This window comes from Macrosteles quadrilineatus, unplaced genomic scaffold (assembly GCF_028750875.1).
Source record: "Macrosteles quadrilineatus isolate MER2022 unplaced genomic scaffold, UCM_ALF_1.0 Scaffold_6__1_contigs__length_79288215, whole genome shotgun sequence".
In the NCBI taxonomy this organism is placed as follows: Eukaryota; Metazoa; Arthropoda; class Insecta; order Hemiptera; family Cicadellidae; genus Macrosteles; species Macrosteles quadrilineatus.
Genome location: NW_026542599.1, coordinates 58,023,355 through 58,048,492, shown reverse-complemented (window position 1 = coordinate 58,048,492; position 25,138 = coordinate 58,023,355). Strand labels below are relative to the sequence as shown.

Sequence of the window (25,138 nt, the reverse complement as noted above, 5' to 3'; positions counted from 1 at the left end):
TATAAGTGTGCCAGCCGTTTTATTCGAAAACTATTAGAAATTTCACAACTTAAACCATTATTTATCTTTGAAACGGTTAGGTTTATGAAAGAAATCACAAGAATAAAATCGTCTTAAAATTACATTTTCTACCGGAATACATCATAAAATACAGGGTGTTCCATAAGAAAAATCAAAGTTGGCGGCCATATTGGAAAAATGGCGGCTAAAATATTTTTTTCGGCTCGACTACAATTTTGTAAATAAAAAATCCAAGGAACTTACCATTTAACTTTTTTGATATCTCTTATGGTTTTCGAATAAAACGGCTGGCACACTTATATCAATCACCCTGTATACATTCACCTGCATACTATTGTATTTGGATACTGACTAATCATCGTAGTGCAAAAACTAGAAATTTCAAGAGTGTAACATTAACTTACACGAAATGGATAGAATCACACATTAAAATTGAACAGCTTAACCACAAGGAAAATAATTATAAAATACTGAAACACGCTTTCTCCTGTTAGCTTTCCAATAACCCTCATGGGTAAGTGGTGGGAGTAAATTTGAAATTTTATGGGAAAATTCACAATAGTTTCAATAACTTTTGGTCCGTAATCTTTACAGCAATAGAGGTAATAAACTGTAAAATTTTGATGAAGACAATACTTTCTCAAAAAGCATTTGTAATGTACTGTCAGAGAACACCTTATTCATTCCAAAATGTAAATCAGTTCGTTTGATCTTTAAAGGATTTTTTACTCTTGATTATCGGTTCACTTACGTTATTGCCGGACGATTGGTCCAAATGAAGTGCATCTCTGTCAAATTCATCCTATGTGTAATCCGTCAGGTCGCTGACAAACGTCACACCTTAATCCTGTAATCAGCCAATGGCGGCGCTCATCAACTCTAAAGCACCAATCATATCACGTTGTTGACGTTTTTAATTAATCAGCTGTTTTGCTGTTGGGCTGACTTGATTCTTGAAAAATTATGGTTTGATTGAATATGTAGCTCTGAAAAATTAAAACCTTATTTTGTAGTTATTGATTTACGTGTTTCACAACGGGTTGATGTCTCACAATTGAATAATATGGCCACCTATTACAATGATTACAGAAACAAAACCTAATTGCAACCCATGTTTCGTAAAATTGTCTTTGGTTTTATTCGGGTAGAAGAGAGGCGGAATAAAACGTATTACTTTAATTGCAAAGTATATTGCATGATTCAGGCCGATTTTCAGGTTTTTAAAGACCACAGGATGTCAATGTCCGCCCATCATCAATCCTTAATACACTTTAAAATCCACCTCCAAAAGAATGCTAGTCTCTTAAAATGAGTAAACAGTAATTAATTCTACTAACAATCACAGTAAAAAAATAAATTTTCTTGAATATGATAAAAACTATTTCTCACTGCTCCTGCGTTTATCTCGTAGAATGAATACTTGGGTCCACTATTTATATATATATATATATTTTTAAATATGAACAATTATTAATATTCGTCAAAATTATTGCGAAATTTGAATAATACTAAGTAGAATAATTCTTTCTCTCCCTAAAGTCTTAAGACGACATAAGTGAAGACAGCGATACAGGGTTTTCTTTTCTCTTTGTCGGTGAACTTGGTAATTGGAGCCCATGTAGTATTCATTGCCTGTCCTCAACAGATGAAGCCCAGGATTGTTACATTGTCGGATTTTGATACATTGTTCTATATCTGTACGATCTATCTATATATTAATAGGCAAGCATGTTTCTTTAAAACCTTTTTTCTCAGCTCGTGTGCATCGTAGGTAAAATCTACGCATACCGTTAGAAAGCTATTTGCCTCTAGGTGTGCAGAATCCCTTTATAAATTTAAATAGGCTCAAAGATAAGCACGAAAAATGAGTTTAAAAATTTGAAAAAAATAACATGGATCTTATGCGTTGCCATGGTGACGAAATAACAACGAAATATAAACAGAAAATCAAAACAAATGGAAGAAACTCCAATCACATGTTTTATTTACAGTGTGGGGTGAAAATAAATAAGTGAGTACAGTACATTAGATATTTTTGGTCGAATTTCGACCACTGGACGACCTCTCGTTTAAATTAATAATTGAGTTGATAACCTACACAACATAGGGTGTAAATGAAAATTAGTACCATTCCATACATTAGCCATACTTTATTTGTTAACATGGGTTCTACGTGTATTACTTTTTAAACATTCTAAATAAAGGTAATTTTTATAGAAAACCGTTGCCGGATTTGTACATTTGAATATTGTGACCTCAAGTTAAATTTTAATTAAGCCTTCCAGACTTATATAACATTTAACAATCGTACATCAAACTGTATATTGTATTACCGTGTCCTTTTCATTATTTTCAGATTATGACCAATTGACTGACTTGATTAGGTAGATTTACATAAACATGACGAGTTTCCTGTTTCTCTCAAACCCTACAACATGATAAAATTGTTGGGGAACTCCCAATCAATCAGGTGTGTCATGTTCCACAGTTGTCATGTGCACATTTCATGTTCACTTCGAGCTGTTTTACCGGGAAAACACAATTTGATTTATTTTAAAATAAAATACATTGTAAAGGTTGTACTTAATTGCCATTAGTTGTCAGAAATGTGGTTATTTTGAAAATTAAATATTTGAGGCGTTCTTAACGTAAACCAGTTTTATTTTCAACATTATACTATTAATGGTATATTAGCGTTAGGGAGGAAACATAAAAGGTTTTCTAGGAAAAGTCTCTTGGAAAAGTTTAACTTGGTTAAAGTCATTTTATAAATTCAGTTTTTACTAGGTTTATTAAGTGATTGACATAATGTAAATTCAAAATACATGTATACTACTAGGTTTTATGTATTAACCTTGTTGTACTCTCTCTAAGGTAAGTTTATTCAGTATATATTTAACGGGTACGGTAGAATGACAACAACAAGCTAATTGAAATAAATAACCTTTGTAAAGATTGCAAAATGGGCTCACATACATTGATTTTTTTGCAATACAGTACCATAACCTGTGAATCAGTTGCTAAATTTAAGACATAAACTTGATTTTTTTACCGTAATCGACTTTGAGGGGTATATTTTTTTTAAATGATAAAGACTTTATGTATGTAAATGCGTGATAAATACTTGTTATTATTTATCCAATAATAAATCTAAAATATAAATACTATATTTAATCTAAAATTGATTTTCTACGTTATTTACTTACTATTAAGTTACAAACGAATTACTCAGGTATATACATAGCTTTGAATGCTGGAATTTTAACGTCAAACCGTAGAAAGCACAAAGTTAAGGAAGCTCGGTAAATATGTAAAGGTTTGCGGCCGTTAACTTTTCTGTCAATTTGTCGACATTAGAATTATCAACCCTCCTTTTGAAATAGGTTTACTTTGCTAGTGAATTTCGGGGAAAATATGATAACTAAACAGTATAAATTATATTTCTTATGCGGTCACGTTGTTTTTTTAAAGAGTTCTGTTTGTTTTATTTTCCACTGAATTAAGAAAACTTAAGCTATCAGTTAAACCACAGACTAGTCCGGGGTTAAATTTTTGTAATAACTAATTAAATACTACCTGGTTTATTGTGGAGGTTTTTAAAGAGATTTAACTAATATCTACAGGGTTAGATCTTTTCGCTCAAAAGGTTTATTTCTTTTAATGTATATTTCACCCATAGTTAAATGACCAAACTAATCTTCCTTTTTTGATAGTTTTTGACCGCGGTTAATCATAACCCCTCCCATCTATTGGAATAAAACGTGTAGACGAAAATATTTTTACGAACGATCCCCTATTCGCCTAAACTTTACACGTATGTATTCGCGAACGTGAAATTTTATAATATTAACTACCAAAATATCAATTAGAAAATTACGATAACGATGCTTCGTCCGTTGCAAAGTTTTTAATAATTGGGTCCAGATTAAAAGTTGCGAGTCCAAACTCATAATTTGTGGGGCTTAGTTGCGCGGATAGCGGCATTAAACTGTAAGCGGCAATTAGTAAACTTGGCAACCTAAATTTGCACTATACTTTGGTTCCCCATTGGTTAAAAAATTGGTGTAATAAATTTTTCATATATGAAAGAAGCTATTGCACTAGTATTTTTTGGGACTACTGTACATTTTTATTGTTCTATTAGATAATTTGCCAGAGTTATCACTAATTTCTGCTTATAAGTGCAACTGATGCGTTCAATTTAATTTTAATTAAAATTCTTAAAAATGTGTAAATAAACATTTTCATACTATGCTGTTATATCAACTTAACCTCTTCCTTTGTTTTTAACACATTTGATTGATTTTCAAGTTGATGGACAAGATATATAAAATTCAGAAAATATTTTTAAAAATCTAGTCACTTTGGAAATTATCTTTGCTTGGATTTCTGTATCTACTTATCTACTGCATGCAATACCGTGATGTTTACAGAATAACTTATACTATTATCTATACTATTACTTCACCACCTATCTTGTGTATTGTTGCTACTTATATCTTTGTTGTTTTTATCTCGAAACTAATAAACTCTGTTTTTCAGGCGGGCTTCTATCGGAAGGTAAATAACATTGGTCCTATAGTGTTGCATGGTAGAAGGACATAAAATCCACCCCACTACCTTTTAGATGCATATTAATGTCTATCATGTCTTTACTCACATCTTTATGTTTTAGCTTCTACCGTAGATGTTCGCCATTTAATTTCACATGTTTTGTTTTGCATTATTGTAGAATCTGTGTTTCGCAGTTGTGTGTAGTGTATAGTAGACCACCATAGAAGTGAACCATAGACGCTTGAGCTTTGAGTGTTCAGCTTTATGTTTAAAAGTGATCGTGACTGTTATGCATTTTTTATTTTTGACACATATATTCTTAAGAACTATTAATGTTTATAAAACTTTTAAAACTGAATAATTATGTTTAAACATTCACAGCAATTTTTAGTTTTATTAGTTTATTTTGAAAATAAATAATTTGTTTTCAATACAAATTATAAACTATTTGAAAATTAAAAAAGTAAACATTGTAGAAAAAAAGCTAGCATAAATATAATACTGTAAAAAATCATACGAAATCAATTGAGCTTTTTAATTTTTAATTAGATTACTTGTTGGTATTATTGTTCGTTCACTTATCAAAATTTGTTAAAGTAATACTCTATTACATTTTCTTTGTCTAGCCCAAAATGGATGTAAATCTCGCTATATCAGTTTAGTGTTCTTACTGAACCTTGGAAACTATGTTTCAAGGATGCCTTTAAATATGTTAAAAACTATATTTCAGCTAATATTTCGTTTAACGTACGTAATTTATTCTTTTTCAACTAATTCAACTAGCATATACATTTAGTTAAATCTACTAAACTATATAATCCTTACAAGGAGTTAAATCTGTAATCGTTACATATTTTACAGTAACTCTTAACACGAGTTTACTAAACTTACGAAATAGCAATTGATCACAGAACAATCAGGTAATAAGCAATGAACTTGAGACTCAACTTGGCAGAGCGTCGGTGTATTCTGGTGCCAGCCGTTTCCATCTTAGTACCAGTCTCGTCCGGACCTTACTAACGTCATACTACTTGTGTCTCTGATAATGATGATCGTGTGCGATATAAGTTCTAATACAAAACATAATCAGTGCATAATGTGATACATCGTGTTTGAATTGTTAAATTGTGATTGGTATTTTATCGTGTTTTCCTCTAGGCAAGGTGGTAAGTGTTTGTGAGTTTATGGCTAACTGTTCTGCTAGTTAGCGCTGTGAGTGAATGAGTGTGTTAGTCCACACCATGACCCGTCATGCATTGGTGGATCAAGAGCTTCCATTCGGTAAGTGGTTTTGGACAAATGTTTTAAAATTTTAATTCCAAACAAGGACCGTTTGATGGAAATGAATGCATCTGAACTGATGTATTTAAATTTTTTTTATGATATTAGCCATGGTTTTACTGTGATCGTCTTAACTTGCTAACGCTTCAAAACAAAAGGGTTTCAACGATGCGACGTAAAAATTCTGATCTCGTCTTTAAGTACTTTTCTTGATAAATCTCTCGTATTTTAGGTTCCTTTGAATATATCTACACCTCTCTTGGTCATATATCAGGCTCTTTCGACTTACAGACAAAATTAGATGAAGTTTCCTAATCGTCGCGGAACTTTTGTTTTAGTAGTATGTGATACCACAAGAAAACAGAAGTAATTGTTTTGACGACGTTAACAATAAACTTTAAACAAATGATCGAGATGAATTGTTCTATGTATTGTTTCATACCAAGAACCTATATTGAAAAAGCTACGGTTGTGTTTACTTTTGGTTCGGATGCATTAAACACATTATTACTCGAGTTGTTTAAGAATTTGTCAAAAGGTTGATTACACAGATCAGGGAGTACTAAGTTTTTATTAGGCTAGTTGAAGTAACCATCAAACCTACCTGTTCAGAAATCATGTGTTTCATCAGTGAATCCAGCTTTGGTTTGAACCAAGTGTTTTAAAATAGTTATACCGTATGTGTAAATATTTTTTTTTAGTATGCTGATAACATAACTCTTAAATATAATTATCTCTTTTTATTTTATTTTATTTTTTGAGTTCTCAGCAAGGCATACTAAGGTTTTTTTTAGATTTTCTAAGCTATTTTTATACTACACATTTAGCAAAAATATACAGATAATGTGACTCAATGCTAAGTTGGCTCTGGAACTTAAGTTTTCCCAAATTGTTATGAAGTTGTTCAATATCCAAGAGTACTAGAAATTGAAATTGTACTAGCTCTGGTGATTTTTTACAATTATCACTACTCATTTTTAGCTTAATGATGTCAATTAACAGAAGAGCCGTAATGTCGGCAATGGTGCTGTGTAGTTTGTCAAAGTTGGCTACCCTGAATTCGTGACGTTCCCAGCTATTGCATAACATTACACTATTACACTCATTCGCTATTCGCTGGGTCAAGTTCAAGCAATATTCTCTTTTGATTTTATAATGCATTTATTAGGCGTAAAACCTAAAATTAATGTGGTAAATTATTAATTAAAGTTTATAATTTCTGTATTTCTACTAAATTTAACAAGATATAACTTTATTATTTATAAGTTTGTCAACATTTATTTTATTTATATTCTATTTGATTATTTAAAATATGTTGCAAACATGAAATACCCCTTTTTATAAAATATTTTATCGTTTATTCCCGATGGTTAAAGTTGTTTGTATGAAATGCTGATCGTGCTTAACATGAATATCTTCAACCCATGTAAACTTTGAATTATGCATGAATTTTAAAATAAAGCTTGTAGTTAAAGCCGTAGCAATACTTCATTCACAATACAATGCAATTTAATATCCTACGTTCGAATTCCAACAGAAATCAATTGTATTATTACCGGTTTTGTTAGGGCTATGAATTAACAGTGTTCACGAATGTCAATAACAACACAAGTGGAAAATAATTTTAAGGGCTGATTGATAAATGTAAACAATGTACAACATTATTGTTTTCTGATTTAGTTAGCTGAAATAATGGCGAAGTTTGGTATCGTTCATCACTTGGGTCAAAAGTATCTTATCAACCCTCGCTCATTATAAGACCACGGCTTCGCCTTGCCCGTTACAAAATTTAGCTCAAAAGAACAACGAACAAGCGAGTCAAATTTGACAGCCGTTCCAAGATTCAAATTTGCAAATTTAAGAAATAATAAATAATATTAATAGAGTTTTAATAGCCGCCATTTTTGACTCGAATGTTCGTTTGAGTTGTTACAGTTACATCATTGTATTCTGCTAATAAAGGCTTTTAATTTGATTTGCATATCACCAAATACAATTTTTCTTCTTGTCTCCTACCAGTCCGTCCCCCTGAAGAGGTAGCGCATCATTGAATAATGTTTTAAAATTGTTTGTATGCCCAATTTTACTTGATTGTTTTTTTTTTTACTCGATTCAAGTTTGGTAGTTTTATCTTTATAATTTTTTTTTAACATTTTACTGTCCTGATAAAAGAATCCTTATATATTTCCACCCTCTAGACAAGATTTAATTAAGCTATGAAATATACCATCATTCCGTTTACTTAGTTGCGGAAGTAATACAAAATAAATCAACCAGCATACTCTTTGTTTGGCATAGACTGTGCAATAGACTGTGGACTGAACGTTAGATCGCTTATACAACACACATGTGTCTGCTGTACACACTGTAGCCCTTTCGACCTTAATGGTTATTGTTTGTTAGTGCATTGCCCAGATACTCTAGTTGTATACGTGATTAGTCATACTAGTGGTTAGGTTGTCTTGCACCTCTTTAGTTAATAGCGTTATGCTATCATTGCTATGTATATTTTGTTATGTTTGGGTTTCATACATTTTAGTTACGATTTAAACAAGTCGCTGATAGGAGATGATATTATAAATGAATCAGCTCTTTTATTATTTGTGCTAATTTTATACTGTCATCTTTTCTTCTTCAGACCGATGGTTTTAAATTATTTTTGATAATATGTCTGATACTATATAATAGTGACCTCCTAATAATCTGTTTCATTTGTTTGTTTCCACCACTTATACTGAGCAAATGATGTGTAATAGAATTTTATGTACCGTAATTATTTCTTTCAAAACGGTTTAGGTTAATGTGTACATGACTAAACATATCCATTAGAACAAAACATTTATAACTATATTTTTTAAAATCAATAATTCTCCATGATTGCAGCTTAAACTTGTACATTTTACTACATTACAACTGTCGTTACAAAATAAATTTAACTAAAGTGAAGTACAACTGAATTAATAATGAAGTGTGGTGAGTTAAAAAATAGCACCTATTACATAACAGATGGTTAATGGAATTGCAATTTAAAGACCTTGAACACATAATGTACACAATGAGGCATCAAATGCTATTGAATTAGAAATAAGACGTCAATTTACATTATCAGGTCATATTCAATGTTCTGTCATTGTTATTTGTTTCTTTGTTGGTCTAGCTTTCTCATTTCTTTTGAGATTGGTGCTTTCAAACTAATAAATCCACAACTGATGCATTTCCTAAATTACTTTACCAATCCACTTGGTTTTGGTACTTTTTCGTCTAAAAATTTCACATAATGTGGGAAAGGTCGTGTTTTTCGAGCTGCACTAAACCAATGCTCTCTACCGTACACTAATCGGGCCATGTGCTAAATTTTTCCTCCGTTCTTGGCTTATTCCAGCAAGTTTTTCCCCCACGTTACGTCCGTTTTCTGTGTGTTCCACTTCTTTGTGGGTTGAAGCTCAGAGCTTCGTGGCAATTTTCATTGCATCCTTGTCTCAACATTCTGTATATCTACATGTATTCCCATATATTTTCATTCTTTCAACAGGGTTGATCTCGCTCTCTCCCAAGAACCCTATCTTGTAAATGCATTTTCATCGGTTTAAATATTCCAAGCTGAATTAAATTGGATTCAACTTTAAGGAGTTTGACACAATTTATTTTCTTTATATTTTAAAATAAAATCTGTTTATAACTGAAGATAACGACGTTAGATTTCTTCGGATGCAAATATATACATTTATTGTTATGAACTTAGTATACTGATTAGACATTACTTTCAACATTAAGTACTTGACTAGATTGATCATCAGATTAGTGCCAGTGAGGGAATCCCTCGCCCCGTTTCATATTCTATTATTCTGAATTATAAATGCGCTAAGCCTTAAAAGGTTGGAAAATATGGACTTAACACCAACTAACAAGTTTTGCTTTACCAACTCCACTCACCTTTGGGGGAAAATTGAAATCTACGATGAATTTTAAAATCTTACAAGAACTAACAACTATTGTCATTAAAATGTTGAGGATCTACGATGAAAAGTGTGACTGTTGGAGCTTAACACAACCGATCACAATTAAGGACAATGCGATAAGATTGCCATTGAAATCCATCCATTCTGCATTGTGTGATAAATATTGTAATATATTTAACCGAGATTTTATTTAATTATCGTATTTATCAGGTAAAATTTTATTTGCACCTTTTCAAGCCTTTATTTTACTTTACACAAATTGTTTAACTTTTGTTAGGGATATTTTAATCAACTGTGTATTTCAACATATAAGATCATATCACTATATACACGTATATCGGTGCTGCAATGGTCTCACTAATATCAATGTATTTCTCGAAAATGTGTGAGGATAAAATTAAGGAGGCAGAGGTACATTTCAGTCTCTCAGTTCACGTAAATCTAGAAGACCTAACTTGAGAAGGTCGATATATAACGCATCGTTGAGTCTTAAGCAACGCGAGTTTGGTGAAGTACTGGTTTTATTCAACCGATTTCCCACTTTCCAGTGCTTTTCGGCATTTATAACTTGAATAGTGATCCATGTAATGACTTTCCTTAAACCAAGTTTATGTATCGTTGTTGTCCTCAAATCTATTTTAAATTCCTAATTTACTACTTGAACTTAACATTAAGTTTAATTATAACAGTGCAACAATGAAACCAGCTGATGACTAATTTGTAAATTAGTTATATTGTGAATGTGATTTATAAAGATTAAATACACACAATGAATACAAACTCATGTCAATCAATTAGCTTTCAGGGTTAAAAGTTATTGTCATTAGTATGTATGAAGACCATTCAGTTTACGTTGTTGACTGTTTTAACACTTTAAAAATATTTTAATTTCTTCAAATGATATATTTTTAATTGTTTTCTCTCCTTTTTTCCCATTCTTCAGATTCTACAATTGGTTGAAGATTCTACTTGTAGTATAAAAAGTAAATATTTTTACTTACAAACTCCCAACTTATTTTTTTTTTTATCGAGGCTACATAAAGTATTGAAACCTACACATGAAATAGTCGGGCTTGTAATAGTAGTTTCTAGTTTTCCCATTCTTCAGATTCTACAATTGGTTGAAGATTCTACTTGTAGTATAAAAAGTAAATATTTTTACTTACAAACTCCCAACTTATTTTTTTTTATCGAGGCTACATAAAGTATTGAAACCTACACATTAAATAGTCGGGCTTGTAATAGTAATTTCTAGTTTCGCCTCTACCATGCTGTCATATTACCGTTGGACTAAAAGTCCTAAAACAAGCTGTATATGTATGGGAAAAATTATGAGTATTTGGTAAACGGTAATTCCAAAATAAAAGGTTTTACATGATGCGAAAAAGCGTACCATAAGAAATTCACGTTGGCAATTAATTACTACTGTTTACACGTTTATACAGCTGTGTAGTAGTTCATTCATTTACCCTAACCTTACCTATATATTTTAAGCATAAATAATTACAAACAATAATAGTCTAGAATATATCATTTACCAAAGAAATACCCCCGCCGCAGCAAACCTGCAGACTAAGCGAATTTCCATTAATCTGATTGGATTTACACTAAAATGCCTCCATAAAAATAGCACATTTATTTCCTATTTAAATAGAATTAGTTTAACGAGTACTTAGGTTTGCTGCAACAGGGAGGGTAAAAAAGATTTTTTTATAAAATGATAATAGTTTAGTAAGAAATAAAAGTATTTTCCAAAATCGATCAAAATATGTTCATAAACAAGCAAACTACAACAGTTGACTTATTCTCCATAAGAATAACATGGGAATTTTAAAATTACAATTTTTTTAAATTTTCTCCATAACAATTAGGCGCATAATAACGCTTCAATATACTAAATTATTTGTTTTTTTAAGCTCTACAAAATGGTTTAAAAATAAATTGTGAAATTTCGTGTTTTTAGGGTCAAAAATGGGAAAAACCTATTTTTACCCCTTAAAACCCCCCATAAACCCCCGTTCCCATAGTCCGATAATGCTGGTTCGCGAACTCATTCAAGTTTATCCCGCCTTACACCTTCAAACCAAATTTTATCAAAATCGGACAAAAATTACTCAAGTTATCGTGCGTATTTTTATAGATATATAAAAATTTTAACGAATGGTGTTTTTGGCCTCTGGGGACATCAAAATGAAAAAGTAAATCGGTCCCGGGCTTAGGTCTTACCATGAGACCTACGGTAATAGCTACTTCCCTATAGGGAAATTCGCTAAAACTTTAAAAAACGTAATGTTCAACTATTGTGTTGATTAAATAAATGACAACTGTAAGACGACTTAACTTCGATATAACAACAACACGTAAGATGGAGGATGGTGAAATATATTGATATGCTGCCTCACTGAAATAACACTTTCATGACCTCCATATATTTAGGGCTCAGGTTCAGTGCCTATCTGTAAACTAACGTAAGCCTTTACACCTGAACAGTTAATAGTTCATGTGGCATTATAACGTTGGCAGTAAAGATAATTGTTGTCATAAACTGTGTATGAATCTGTACTAATATGACGTCATAAATGTATGCTCATAAATGCTGTCGTTTCAATAAGTATTCAACAATCGCCCAACTTTACGTTTGAAATTGCATTTTCAATATACCTGTATATACGTAACGTTATTTGCATTATTGCAATTTGACAAAATTATACAAAAACGTCATACAGTTTGAGTCTTCCACCACTCCTATTGAGTTGGTAATGAATCAACTAGGTTTTTTTATATCTTTTGTAGGTTTATTTACATATAAACCTATGCTGTTGTTAACAAGTTTTTGTTTTGGATAGACAATATATTCAAATATAGCTTAAGTATTTGTATACATTAAATAAAATCTGTAATAAATATTTTCTTAAATAATTAGAGAATAACATTAATTTATACCATTGTTCATAAAAATTTAAAATGTTCTAATCACAGCAAGAGGATAAGGAATACTTTTAAAATAGATCAATTCTAGTTCAGTGGTATATTGTAGTAGTCAACACCTAATGTGACTCTGAGTATGTTAATGCAGTCAAGCAATATAGAGCCTTGTACTCAAACACTAGAGCAGATCAATTTAACACCTAACATTAATCAAACAGTTAAGTGCCGGATCTTATCTCTTTAGTTCTTTCGTACTAAAAATTATTTTAGCGAATTTCCATATAGGGAATAAGCTATTACCGTAGGTCTCATGGTAAGACCTAGACCCGGGACCGATTTAATTTTTCGTTTTAAGGTCCCCAGAGACCAAAAACACCATCCGTTCAAATTCATATATATATATATTTATTTATATATGTTTCCGTTAGCGCGATAACTCGAGCAAAATTGATCCGAATTTGATTAAATTTGGTACAAACGTGTAAACCTACATTTATTCGAACGAGTTCGCGAACCAGCATAATCGGACCATGGGATCAGGGGTTTATGGGGGGTTTTATGGGGTAAAAATGGGGTTTTCTCATTTTTGACCCTAAAAACTTTATATTTCTAAATTTCTCTCTAGACCATTTTGAAGAGCTTAAAAAAACAAATAATTTAGTATATTGAAGTGTTTTTGAATGTTCAAGGTGATAAACGCAAACAAAATGTGTGTATTTTGATACAACTGTTGTGTGTTGTTTAGTGTTTGGCTTTCAAAGTTGCGAATGCAAAGTATATAACCGCACAAAATATGGTATTCAACAAGTAAGGTAAACACCCCTGTTGTCAGTCAAATATAATTTGTTTGGAAAGCTCAACTTTATCCCGTTTGTTGACTTGTTTATTAGATTGTCTTTCTCTCTGATAGTTAGATGAACAACTGCCTTATATTGTATCCTTGTTGTTTTGACTGTATGAGTTGGTAACCGATCAAATTAATATTTATGTTTTACCTGTTCTACTTTATGTAATTTTTATTTAATAATATAAACAATAAAATGTAAAATGTAAGTTTTAAGTTAATTCCGCTAAGATTTTACGGGTTGAAAAAAACCTTTATGCAACCGTAAGTTTTATTTTTTTTATCAAGGGGTTTGGTTGACCCAGTAATTAAAACGTATGACCTAGAAGCTCAGGATCAAACCCTGATAATAACTAAAACTGTTTAGGAATATGATAATTTTAAGATTTGTTGTTTGGCCTACCTCACTTGTTGAAAAAAACGTCTGTTTGGCGAGAGCCACAGTTTCTCTTTTGGTAAACTCTCTTTTTTAACACGTTTTTTGATATTATAACTTAGTATTAACAGTTACAGCAGTTCATATAATTACAGTATACACCTCTAATATTTCCTCCATGGCAGATTCCCCCAGTTGTGGGGAGAAGGTTAATCATGATGAACAGCCTGTTAATTGTGTTACTGCTGCTGGAGTTAAACTGCATAATTATTTCCTCGACAAAGATAAAATCTAGTTGATGCAGTGATTTATCAATTAAACTATCAAATAATTTAATACAAACCCTTCACGGTGAACATTTATGGATTGAGTGAAGAGCATTAAATATACCAGGATGGATGTATATTCGTTTTGTATATGGGAAGCTAAAATAAAATGAATTAGCTGTTTTGTTTGATTATTAATATCAACGGGTCAAACGAAAAATGTAAACAAATGTTAACCGATACTTAAGTTTGTTTGAGCGAGCGTACGAGTTTTAATAGGTAATATTTTGTAAGAATTTAGTATGAATAGTGAATTCAATAAAATTAATATAAGATATTTATGCTTGAAACAAAAGACATTTTTTTAAATACAGCAATCATACCCAAGATTAAGTTACATTGAAAAACACACCATACAGAGTCCACCAACAATAGAAATAAAATAAAATTAGCAATCATACTCGTAATAAAAACAATAATGTATCGCGACATTAATGAGTCCTTAGTAATCACAATGTATATGATTGATTACTTAGAAATAACTGAATCCAAAATAATACTGCACTAGAAAGTATAATGGTAATAAACATCAGGTTTGTAGACCTAGCAACTTATTAATGGCTATTTTTAACGTAAGGCATAGGCAGTTCAAAAGAAGTTGATCTCGTATAAGTTAATTGGTTTTATGGCTAACACGGTACAATCACGTTTTTATCTGAAGCGTAATAAAAACGTAAAACATGTTCCAGTCTAGGTGACCAAAGTCTAGTTGTATATCAGTCAAGTTTATGAAGATGTTTTACCTTCTACGTGGTACTTTACCGGGTCAGGTTTTGTGTCAAGATTTAAGATCCTACGTGATTCGGCCGGTTATTTGAATAACGTTTTATTTTAAACGTGATCTGAAAAAATAAATTTTTTGTTACTTTCTGTGAATTAATTTGTAATAATTATTTTTGTAAAGTGTGGAGGTTTTACCATTGACTACATTCAAAATCATAACGTAGAGAATGTTTTACTAACAAAAGGACCAAATTGAGATTAGAATGTATATTGATGTCAAATGATTACTAAGCAGATTTAAATAATAAATGAATGTTTGTTGGTATTTATAGTAATTCCTATTGGTTTCTCGCTCATTTATATAAATTTGTATTTTAATCAGTGATAAAATAAACATTTGGATTGTTAATACTAGTGAATTTGTTTGGCTACTTTTGATATTTTAATCAAATATCATCCATACTTCCTTATACATCCATCCCTATGGATCACCTGAATTCAATTTCAAGATATTAGGTAAAGTCTTAGTTCTTTGTAGTTCTGTCTTTATTTAATTCTTATTTTACTTACTGTGAAACAAAAGTTTAGTAATGATTCCTTGGACGCCATAGTACAAGGAATGATCATTACTAAACTTTTGCTTTTAATCTCGTGTTGTATATAGATTAGTATACTTTTAATCAGAATGCACGATGAAATCAATTAAAAGTTTGGCAGGTTCTATGAAATGAGGACTGAGTAAATGCTGGCAATCAGTACATTTGTTGGCCAAACATTTGCTGATTATTTTACTTTTCTATCTTCATGGGTGTATGTCTTTATGGCGAATCTTTATAATCACAAGACAAAACACTACAGAGATCTAGAGGCTAAAAAAAATCCAATACGTCATACATCTAACTACACCAGGGGCCACGAGAGTCTGTAGTTGACGGCAGCCAATAGCAAGACTGGACTAGCGCAACGTTGCAACATCGCCTGTTCACACTAATTTTCTAAACTAATTAAAATATACTAAACAATATTTTCAAATAAGCTGGTATTGTTAGGTTTGGCAACACCGCACTATCCTCATTAGCTACTTCGCAGTCACGTGGTAAATAGGCTCCTCCCTCAACTGCAGATTCTCGTGGACCTTACTGTAGTGCGAAAAAATATGTTTATAAATGCTAAAACGTTCATGAAAAATCCCCGAGTTAGAAAGATGACAAATCTCGAATGTAATGACAGAGACATATAATATGACCTGCTCAAAGACCGCGTACCATTTCCCAAGAGGTCATTTATCTCATGTTCGTACGTGCGTGCCGTAGTCATCTCAGCCTCTGAGACGTTTTATCAACTTCACTTTGCTCTTTTAACATATTATACGACATAAATAAATCACATTTCATGCACAATGGGAAAATAAATATGTTAGTATCTCATTTTAGAAAATATTTATCTTATAAATTCTCATGTTTTATTTTATACATTCAACTCTATAAATGACATTGTTGTCATCTCAATTTATAAAGGAAGTTTATAAACATTGTTTATGACTCTAGCTTATCTTAGGACATATCTATCATATAACGTTCAAATTTGAAAATTTTACGTGCTAATATTTAATTTCAGAATATCCTAACTTATAACTTCATCCTTTTAACAGTAAATGCGTAAACGGATTTTATATTTTATAAATCATTATTTTGTTCATAATTATAGCAAAACATCGTTCTTACTAACTTTTGCTGTTTGTATTTCTCTTTTAGAATCAATTGTAAGTGTTGCATTAAAAATATAAAATAAATAAATAAATGCTAGTAAATATGAGCATTGCAATTGTAAATCTCTCCACTAAAACCCATGCCATAGTTGCAATCGAAATGTTGATTGTTTGAAAAACGGTTTCTAATATTAAATATCAAAATATTAACCTAAATATATATATATAATTCAAGAAACGCAAAGTAATCAAGGTATTTCCTTGTAGTCTCTCCAAAACAGTTGAGAACCCATTGTTGAAGGAATGGCAAATGAAGACGGATCACCTGACAATAACAGTTCTGCCGCATAGTCTGGTGGTAATCCCTTTTGGTGTTATGGTTTCGACAAGTCTACTCTCGTATAATACAGACTTGTGTATGAAATGGTCGTACTCATAGATAAATATGGTTTTCTGTCGGTAATATAGTAGCTTAAGCTACGTTCTAAATCAGGGTATTAACTATGTAAAAACAATCCATTTTATTTATTCAATGCGATAACCGTGAAATAAATAAATTTGTTACTTAGTTTAACAATACACCATATTACAGCCTACGTGTTTCAATTAGCTGCAAACCAAATTAAGACTATCAATTTTAAGTCATACAAAATCATATACGTCATAGTAGGTTTTCTTTTTATGCCATGTAAATCTATTTCGATTTAAGGTCTTGTCAAACACCACCCAAAGCAGATATAAATAATTACGATACTAAAGTTAAAAATGTTTGCATTATATCAAACACAATTCTTACGTAATATAGGCCTACCTATGTCTATACGTATTCCTAATACTTTGATTGGACATGGTCTTTAAATTTATCTTTATCAAGTATGATAAAGATACCATAGTACAGGATAAATTGTACGAATTATACATGTTTTTGTATACTTAGGTATATTCAATATTTTACCAATCAATTCTTAGATTGTACGATGTACATACAATTGCTACGCTTTCAAAAACGTTTGTAAACAGCACTAAATATTGTATGCATCTAAATTTATTTTACAATAGGATAATTATTTTGAATATACCTTTTCGTAGTTTATAACTTACCTTTGACTTACCGTCTACAGAATGGGATCAGCTGAGGCACACACTTAAGACAATGTTCGCAACATACTTGTCTATCTCTATTCATAGGCAAACTTAACCCTTACCCATCAGAGGTAGTTTAACCTACTTGCAGCGATATCAATTATCTACATACACGTTAAACTCTCTCAAGTTTCGACACGTAAGAGTGTTCTTATTTTTCAGTTTTACAGTCGTACATGCATTTTTAATTTTTATTATTTTTTTTTAGTGTTTAATTATTGAATAAAATATATATTACTAGCTGGCCCGACAAACGTCGTCCTGTCCTATTGTGGTTTTATGTCACATGCTCGTTCATTTTCAAGATGAGCTCGTTCGCATGGCTCAATCACGTCCTGGTTGAAGTTCGTTCGATACGCTAACTCGCCTCCAGGTTGAAGTTCGTTCGCTACGCTCACTCACCTTTTGGTTGCACATTAGTTGTTCTCATAAATTAAAAATAAATATAGTGCTGCACCCTGTTGGTAAACCTATTAACTTTTTAATGCTATTGAACATCACAGAATCAAATTGTTTAGTTGCACCTGCTGTTAAGATTCTTTAATTCCATTTAAATATGAGTACTCATAAGGTTAACATGGGAAACTCCAGAGCCACTGGGGCGGAGCCCTATTGACGGATCTGCACCAAACTTCACACAAACCATCCTTGAATAATGCTTAATAATGCCTGAAAGTTTCATTACAATCTGTCGAGCGGTTTTGGAGTCCATAAAGGACAAACATACAAATATACAAACATACATTGGATTTTATATATATATAGAATAGGCCTATATATTCAACATAGAATATATAACTAATGGTGTAACGCAATTAGAAGTTTTTGCGGGTTTTAAAGTAACGGTCTGAACCCTATTCTTGGTTCTATTTTATACAATGGATATTTTGTTACAACATTATATGGTTAGATAGACCGATTAAAAACTGAGTCCAGTGTCAACCCTATTTGATTCGTGTAACTGTCGGCTACTTAGACAATCTTATTTGTAATATAACTACCTTTAGGTGTTAAAGATTTTATTCTACAATAAAAATTAATAGTTTCTTGGAATTCGATAAGTAGGCCTACATGTTGTGGGATTTCCACCCAATATGAACCAAGGATACACAGGTTAGTGAATCGCTAAATATTATTTCAAATACTGTGTAGTATACATGTAATCATATAGGACTGCGAGGTGGTAATACAACAGAATTTATTCAGGTGCATTACATACCCATTTCAGTTTTATTTATACACCAAATCTGCAAACATAGATTATTGAATATTATACTTACAATACAAAATATACCTTTTATATTTATGTTCGATTTTCTTTTTCGCACCACGTCTGCAGCATATAGTGTTCCGGGTATTGAGTTTATAGTTAGTTTTTGTTGGATACCAACGTGACCCCACAACAATACACTGCTGTTTCTGAGCCGGGTCTGACAGACTTCACTACAAGCTGTTAAGTTGTTAGGGTTGTTTGAATAAGTTAAATTTGAATTTATAGCCTGAATTGTGTTTTCAAAATCCAATACTCACTTTTAACCTGTACTATTTTACGTGTAAAATGAAGCACAATCGATTTTAGCTTCGATAATATTGTTACAGAATAGTTAAGATCACGTATTATTTGTTAATCACAAAAATATAATAAACGGTATCAGCATTCTGACACATACTTTCTCCCATAAGTTTGTCAACAACCTTTATCATGTGTAAGCGGTGAGAGTAAATATACGGAAATGGGATTTGTAAGATTTTCTTCAGAATTTAAAGGACTATAACATACTAAATTTTTATCAAAATCGTTCGAGCCAATATTGGGATTTTCCGTTATTTATGGGGTTTTTATGGGGAAATAACATAATTTACAATAACTTTTGAACCGTAATTTTTACAGAGATGGGATTTGTACCATTTTGTTCAGAATATAAAGGACTATAACATACTAAATCTTTATCGAAATCGTTCAGGCCATTTTTGGGAAAATTTTTTTTCCGTCATTTTATGGGGTTTTATGGGAAAATACCCATTAAAAATAAAAATTTCTAAGAAATGAGAAAAACTATCAAAATTGTAAGGATCATAACATACTATGTTAAATAAAAACGGATTTTTTTGTCTAAAATCCTATTTTTCGTTATTTTATGGGATTTTTATGGGAAAATAACATAATTTACCATAACTTTTGAACCGTAATTTTTACAGAAATGGGATTTGTACCATTTTGTTCAGAATTTAAAGGGCTACAACATACTCAATTTTCATCAAAATCGTTCGGGCCATCTTTGAGAAAATCCGATTTTTCCGGTTTTTTATGGGTTTTTATGGGAAAATCCCCATTAAAAATCAAAATTTCAAAAAAATGAAAAAAACGCCTGGAGATGCCATGGATTAGAACCTACATACCAAATTTCATCGAAATCGGACCACAGGTGTAGTCTCTAGCTCTGTACACATCCAGACACACAGACACACAGACACACACACACACACACACACAGACATCACTTCGAAAACCACTTTTTTGGGTCTAGGGGGACCCAAAACGAATATATCCACTCAAAACTCAAACTCGAAAATTTTGACGAAAACAATACTTTCTCCATATACTATGGTATAGGGGGAGAAAGTAAAATGTACCTAATTGTCATTTTTGCATTCATTTATTAACTGGGATTGTGTTTTATTTATTAAATTGTGGGACCAATAGGATATCCATGTACTGGCATTAATAATTAAACCATAAGTAAACAAATGGTTTCTTATAAAGCCAAGGAATTTTCACTTCGAATTTTATGGGCTTCTATTAATCAAGCTATACATTATTGTTCTAGAATAATTTAATGTTATTTAATACGAAACCTGAAGTGATTATTGGATAAATCACTTGATTGACGAGGTATCTAGATCCACAAGTGTACAAAGCATATAATATGTAAAATTATACGTCAGCGTATAGTGACTATATGTGAAAGCTTTCCACGGTATTGGCAATCTTTTTTCCTTTGATTTTTTACAAGCTTTAAAATCTATAGTTGGCTAAAGTCATGAGCTTCTACCACTTTATCTTTGGGTTTCCTTCAGTAATATTTAAAACGATACACTTCCTTTGCAGCTTGCAAAGTTACTTAATACAACCACTGAATAACCTTAACCCAAAGTTACCTTGCTTAACTTATCCATGCGATGATGGTGATCGGTTATGAATTAGACATTATTGATGTCTTTTCTCTCCAAACTAAGCATTAATAATAGTCCAGTTTACTAGATGTCATAAATCACTTTGCTTTTAAACAGATAGTTTTAATTGGTTTTTCAAAGCGGATTTTACAGCTTTGATAGTATACATGTTTAACTATTAACGTGTTTTAAAGACTCGATCGTTTATCATGCGTTAATTCTTAACAAAAGTAGATGTCTAGCTGTATTATAATATAAAATATACATAGCATGCATTCCGTGGCATTGAACACTCACAAAATGAAAGAGGCATGTGTGATTTGGACTCCTGTCCCCCCCCCCCCCTTCCACCATAAGAAAATTGTATTATATTTTTAATTTAGGCTCGGATTGTTTCAGCGACACTATACATTTTCTAGAAAACATTAAACTAATCTCCAATTTTGTTTGTATTTTTCATAGACCTCGTTATGTGAATTACTAAAAACATTATTCATATAAGTAAATCATCACAAACAAATCTTTCTTCTTAATAAGATTTATAAATATGTACAAACTTTTAAGGATAACATTTTTTTAACCAGGAACTATCAACAGTTCGCCCTTCCGATATGATTTCCCCCCGAATAGGGAGAGAAATAAAGTGGGCTTGACATTGCAGTCTTATTTGATCCATATATTGTCTCACTGGTCTTGTCTCCTTTTCTCCTAAATATTTTACAATCGAACTTTGACTGCTATTGAATATGGTTGAAAACAGTAATGTCTTTACTTAACAAATGATTACTTATTTATCTAAGTAAACAAAGGTTTTATCTCTAAGTATTCAGTAATACTTAATTTATCAGTTTCAAACATGCAAATATGATGGTTTTGGGACTAAATATGTCGATCAGTGTATTATGACTTGGCAAGCTGTGTGGTTTTGTGTCAACATTGTGGTACTGTTCTCGCCTTATATTATACAGTTAGCGTAAAAGGATAACGAAGTACATGTCGCTTCACTATGAAAACCATATTGTCTTCGTATGTTTGAGTTATCTCTATTTTAAAAGTTTTGACTTTCGATACTAGAGTAGAACCTTGATAACAAGACTCTCATGGGGATTATTAAATACGACGTGTAATCAAGGTTGACTTCTTATTGAGGTTTGCCATAACACGCGATTACAGGTAAAATAAATTCAAGATAATTTGAAAATTTACACTTCTTATTAAGGTTGACTTGTTATCGAGGGTCTTCTTATGGAGGTGTACTACTATTTTGCATCAATAACTAACATCCAACGCATTTTTGAGGTTTTTTATGCTTTCACCCATGTTGAATCTCATCACTAATTACATACATTAAAATCATATCTTACATATTTAAGCTTATGTAAATGTGCATGTGTTTATTAAGTATGCGTTTCTTCGATGATGAGAAGTATTATAATGTGTCTTCATATCGTAAAGTTCTCTTCGCTGTATTTTGTTTGCAATTGACTGTTGATACGAAGAAGCAGATTTGTCAGTTTTGTTTACATTGAAGGGTTTTGTTTGATTTATTTACAAAACTTATACTTAACGTCGATTTTCCACAAAAACACAACATTTTGTCCAGGAAGTACAGTAAATGCAGAATATGCAAACTGTTTGCACTATATAGATGCCATATCCAATCGCTCTCCTTGATGCCTTTATTCTCTTGGCCTCAATAGCCTGCTCTGCTCTGCTATAAACTAAAACTTTACACATTTCCTTAATATTCGCTTGCTTGAAATCAGGTTACAGATTATCATTTAAATTTCTATAAATTTTGTCTTTAAACATTACGTTTCGATATACCTTCCTTGCCTCTACATTACATTTATCTTAAGTTAGAAACAGTTCTTTAGTGTTTGTTTACAACAGAAATTATTTCCCCAACAGAAGTCGGTACCTAAGATCAAACGGTTTTCCAAACATGAGGAAACATTTTATAAAAAAAGGTTTCAAACCGATTTGTCTTAATGTAACTTGTACTTTCTCAACGACTTTCTATTTTCCTTGACTATAAATGTTAACTTACATAATGTGGATTCCGAACCAATGTGTCACGGTGTTGCCATATAATCGAAACCCATTGTGATTGGCGGGATTTGAAAATGATACTTCAATATCCTAAGGTCCACGTTTTACGCAAGACGACATCCCAAATACACATAACAACATTTTAACAATATCTGTAGATTATTTTTTTATTAGCGAATTTCCCTATAGGGAAGTAGCTATTACCGTAGGTGGCACGGTAAGACCTAGACCCGGGACCGATTTACTTTTTCATTTTGATGTCCCCAGAGGCCAAAAACACTATTCGTTCAAATTTTTATATATGTATATATATATATATATATATATATAGACTTATATATATATATATATATATATATATACGTCCGTGAACGCGATAACTTGAGTAATTTTTGTCCGATTTTGATGAAATTTGGTTTAAAGGTGTAAAGCAGGATAAACTTGAATGAGTTCGCGAACCAGCACGATCGGACCATGGGAACGGGGCTTTACGGGGGGTTTTATGGGGTAAAAATTGGTTTTTCTCACTTTTCACCCTCAAAACACAAAATTTCCCAATTTCTCTTTAGACTTTTTTAAAGAGCTTAAAAAAACAAATAATTTAGTATATAAAAGTATTTTTGTTCAATTATTAGTAACGGAGAAAATTAAAAAAATTGTAAATTTAAAATTCCCATGTTATTCTTAAGGAGAATATTGTCAAATGTTGTAGTTTGCTTGTTTATGAATATATTTTGATCAAACTTGGCAAATTTATTTATTTTGTACTAAGCTATCAATATTTTACTCAAAAACATACTTTATTAGTTTCCTTGTAGCAGCAAACCTAGGTACTCGTTAAACCTAATGTTATTAAAATATATTTAACTGAAAATCAATTCAGACAAATGGAAATTCGCTTAGTCGGCAGGTTTGCTGCGGCGGGGGTATTTTAAACATTTTAATTAGGCCTACCTATACATTTCGTGATACAACATGGAACTGATTCAAATACTGTAGCACAACACATAGATCTTGCTGTATTCAGAACAGCGTTGTAGTACGCAGTGATAAGGGTGGTATTTCTTACAAAATTGCCTCGTATTTTTCCCGCTTATTCAAAGTGGGGCAATGAACCGTAATGTAACTTGAATTTATGTCTTGAACGTTTACACACTTTGGAATATAGTAAAGTAAATGTATGATGAGTTGGTCAATAAAAGTCAATCTGTGGTTTGACAAGTTTAAATTGATTAGTTTATCTTATATTTTTTTAACATTGATTTGCGTGAATGGTTCAGAGAATGGTATTAGTATGGGAATAAAATATTATTTAGAGAGTGATGGGAAAAGAGAATAAATGAGATAGAGAGTAATGATAAAGTTTTCGAAAGACCAGGAGGTTAAATGTTGATGTATGAGAAATATTTATAGAATATATGAGAGGGAAAATTAAACACACATTTTAAGATTACAAGAGAACAAGAACTGTTTTATTCACATTTTGATATAAAATATGTTTTACCAATATAATGGTTAAATATAATTGTAACACATGTTACTAGGAAAGGAGTCAGTTGAGGGTAAAACATAGAGTATTAAATGAATGTTCAGAGTTTACTGAACAATGCGATAGTTATTGATTTTGGAGATGAATAACACTTAAATTTGCAGTAGTGTAAATAGTCATTTGCATTTTGTAAAGAATTTATGGTTAATGAAAAATGGTTTTGATCAATGAAAATATTATTTTAAATATATTAAGTGAGTTTTTTATTCAATTAGGTGAGAACATAATAACATATGTGAATATTGAAGTGTGTGATACTATATACAATATATGCATGCCCTGATGTTAGGAATTTGGTTTCGAGTTTTACTAAAAATCTTTTGAATTATTCACAACATTGTTGGCCCTCAATCACACAGCTTAAAGCGGACAACAATGTCCTTTAAAAATATTTAACCCATTAATATGAAGAGTAAACGATACACAATCTCATGATTAAAAGAGACACCTAATGGACGGAATACCCTTCACTACAAGTAATTAAACGTACTAAATTGCTA

General features: G+C 31.4%; 1 long non-coding RNA gene across 2 annotated transcripts in view; it reads left to right on the top strand.

Moving 5' to 3' along the window:
- The window catches only part of LOC128996160 (uncharacterized), a 190,820-nt gene that overhangs the window by 115,198 nt on the left and 50,484 nt on the right, over positions 1–25,138 (top strand). Inside the window, exon 3 of one of the 2 annotated variants that reach the window (XR_008491024.1) lies at positions 4,564–4,581. The exons of the other annotated variant lie outside the window; for it this stretch is intronic. This is a non-coding gene — a long non-coding RNA (uncharacterized LOC128996160). The remainder of the gene's footprint in view (positions 1–4,563; positions 4,582–25,138) is intronic. 2 annotated transcript variants of the gene reach the window in all.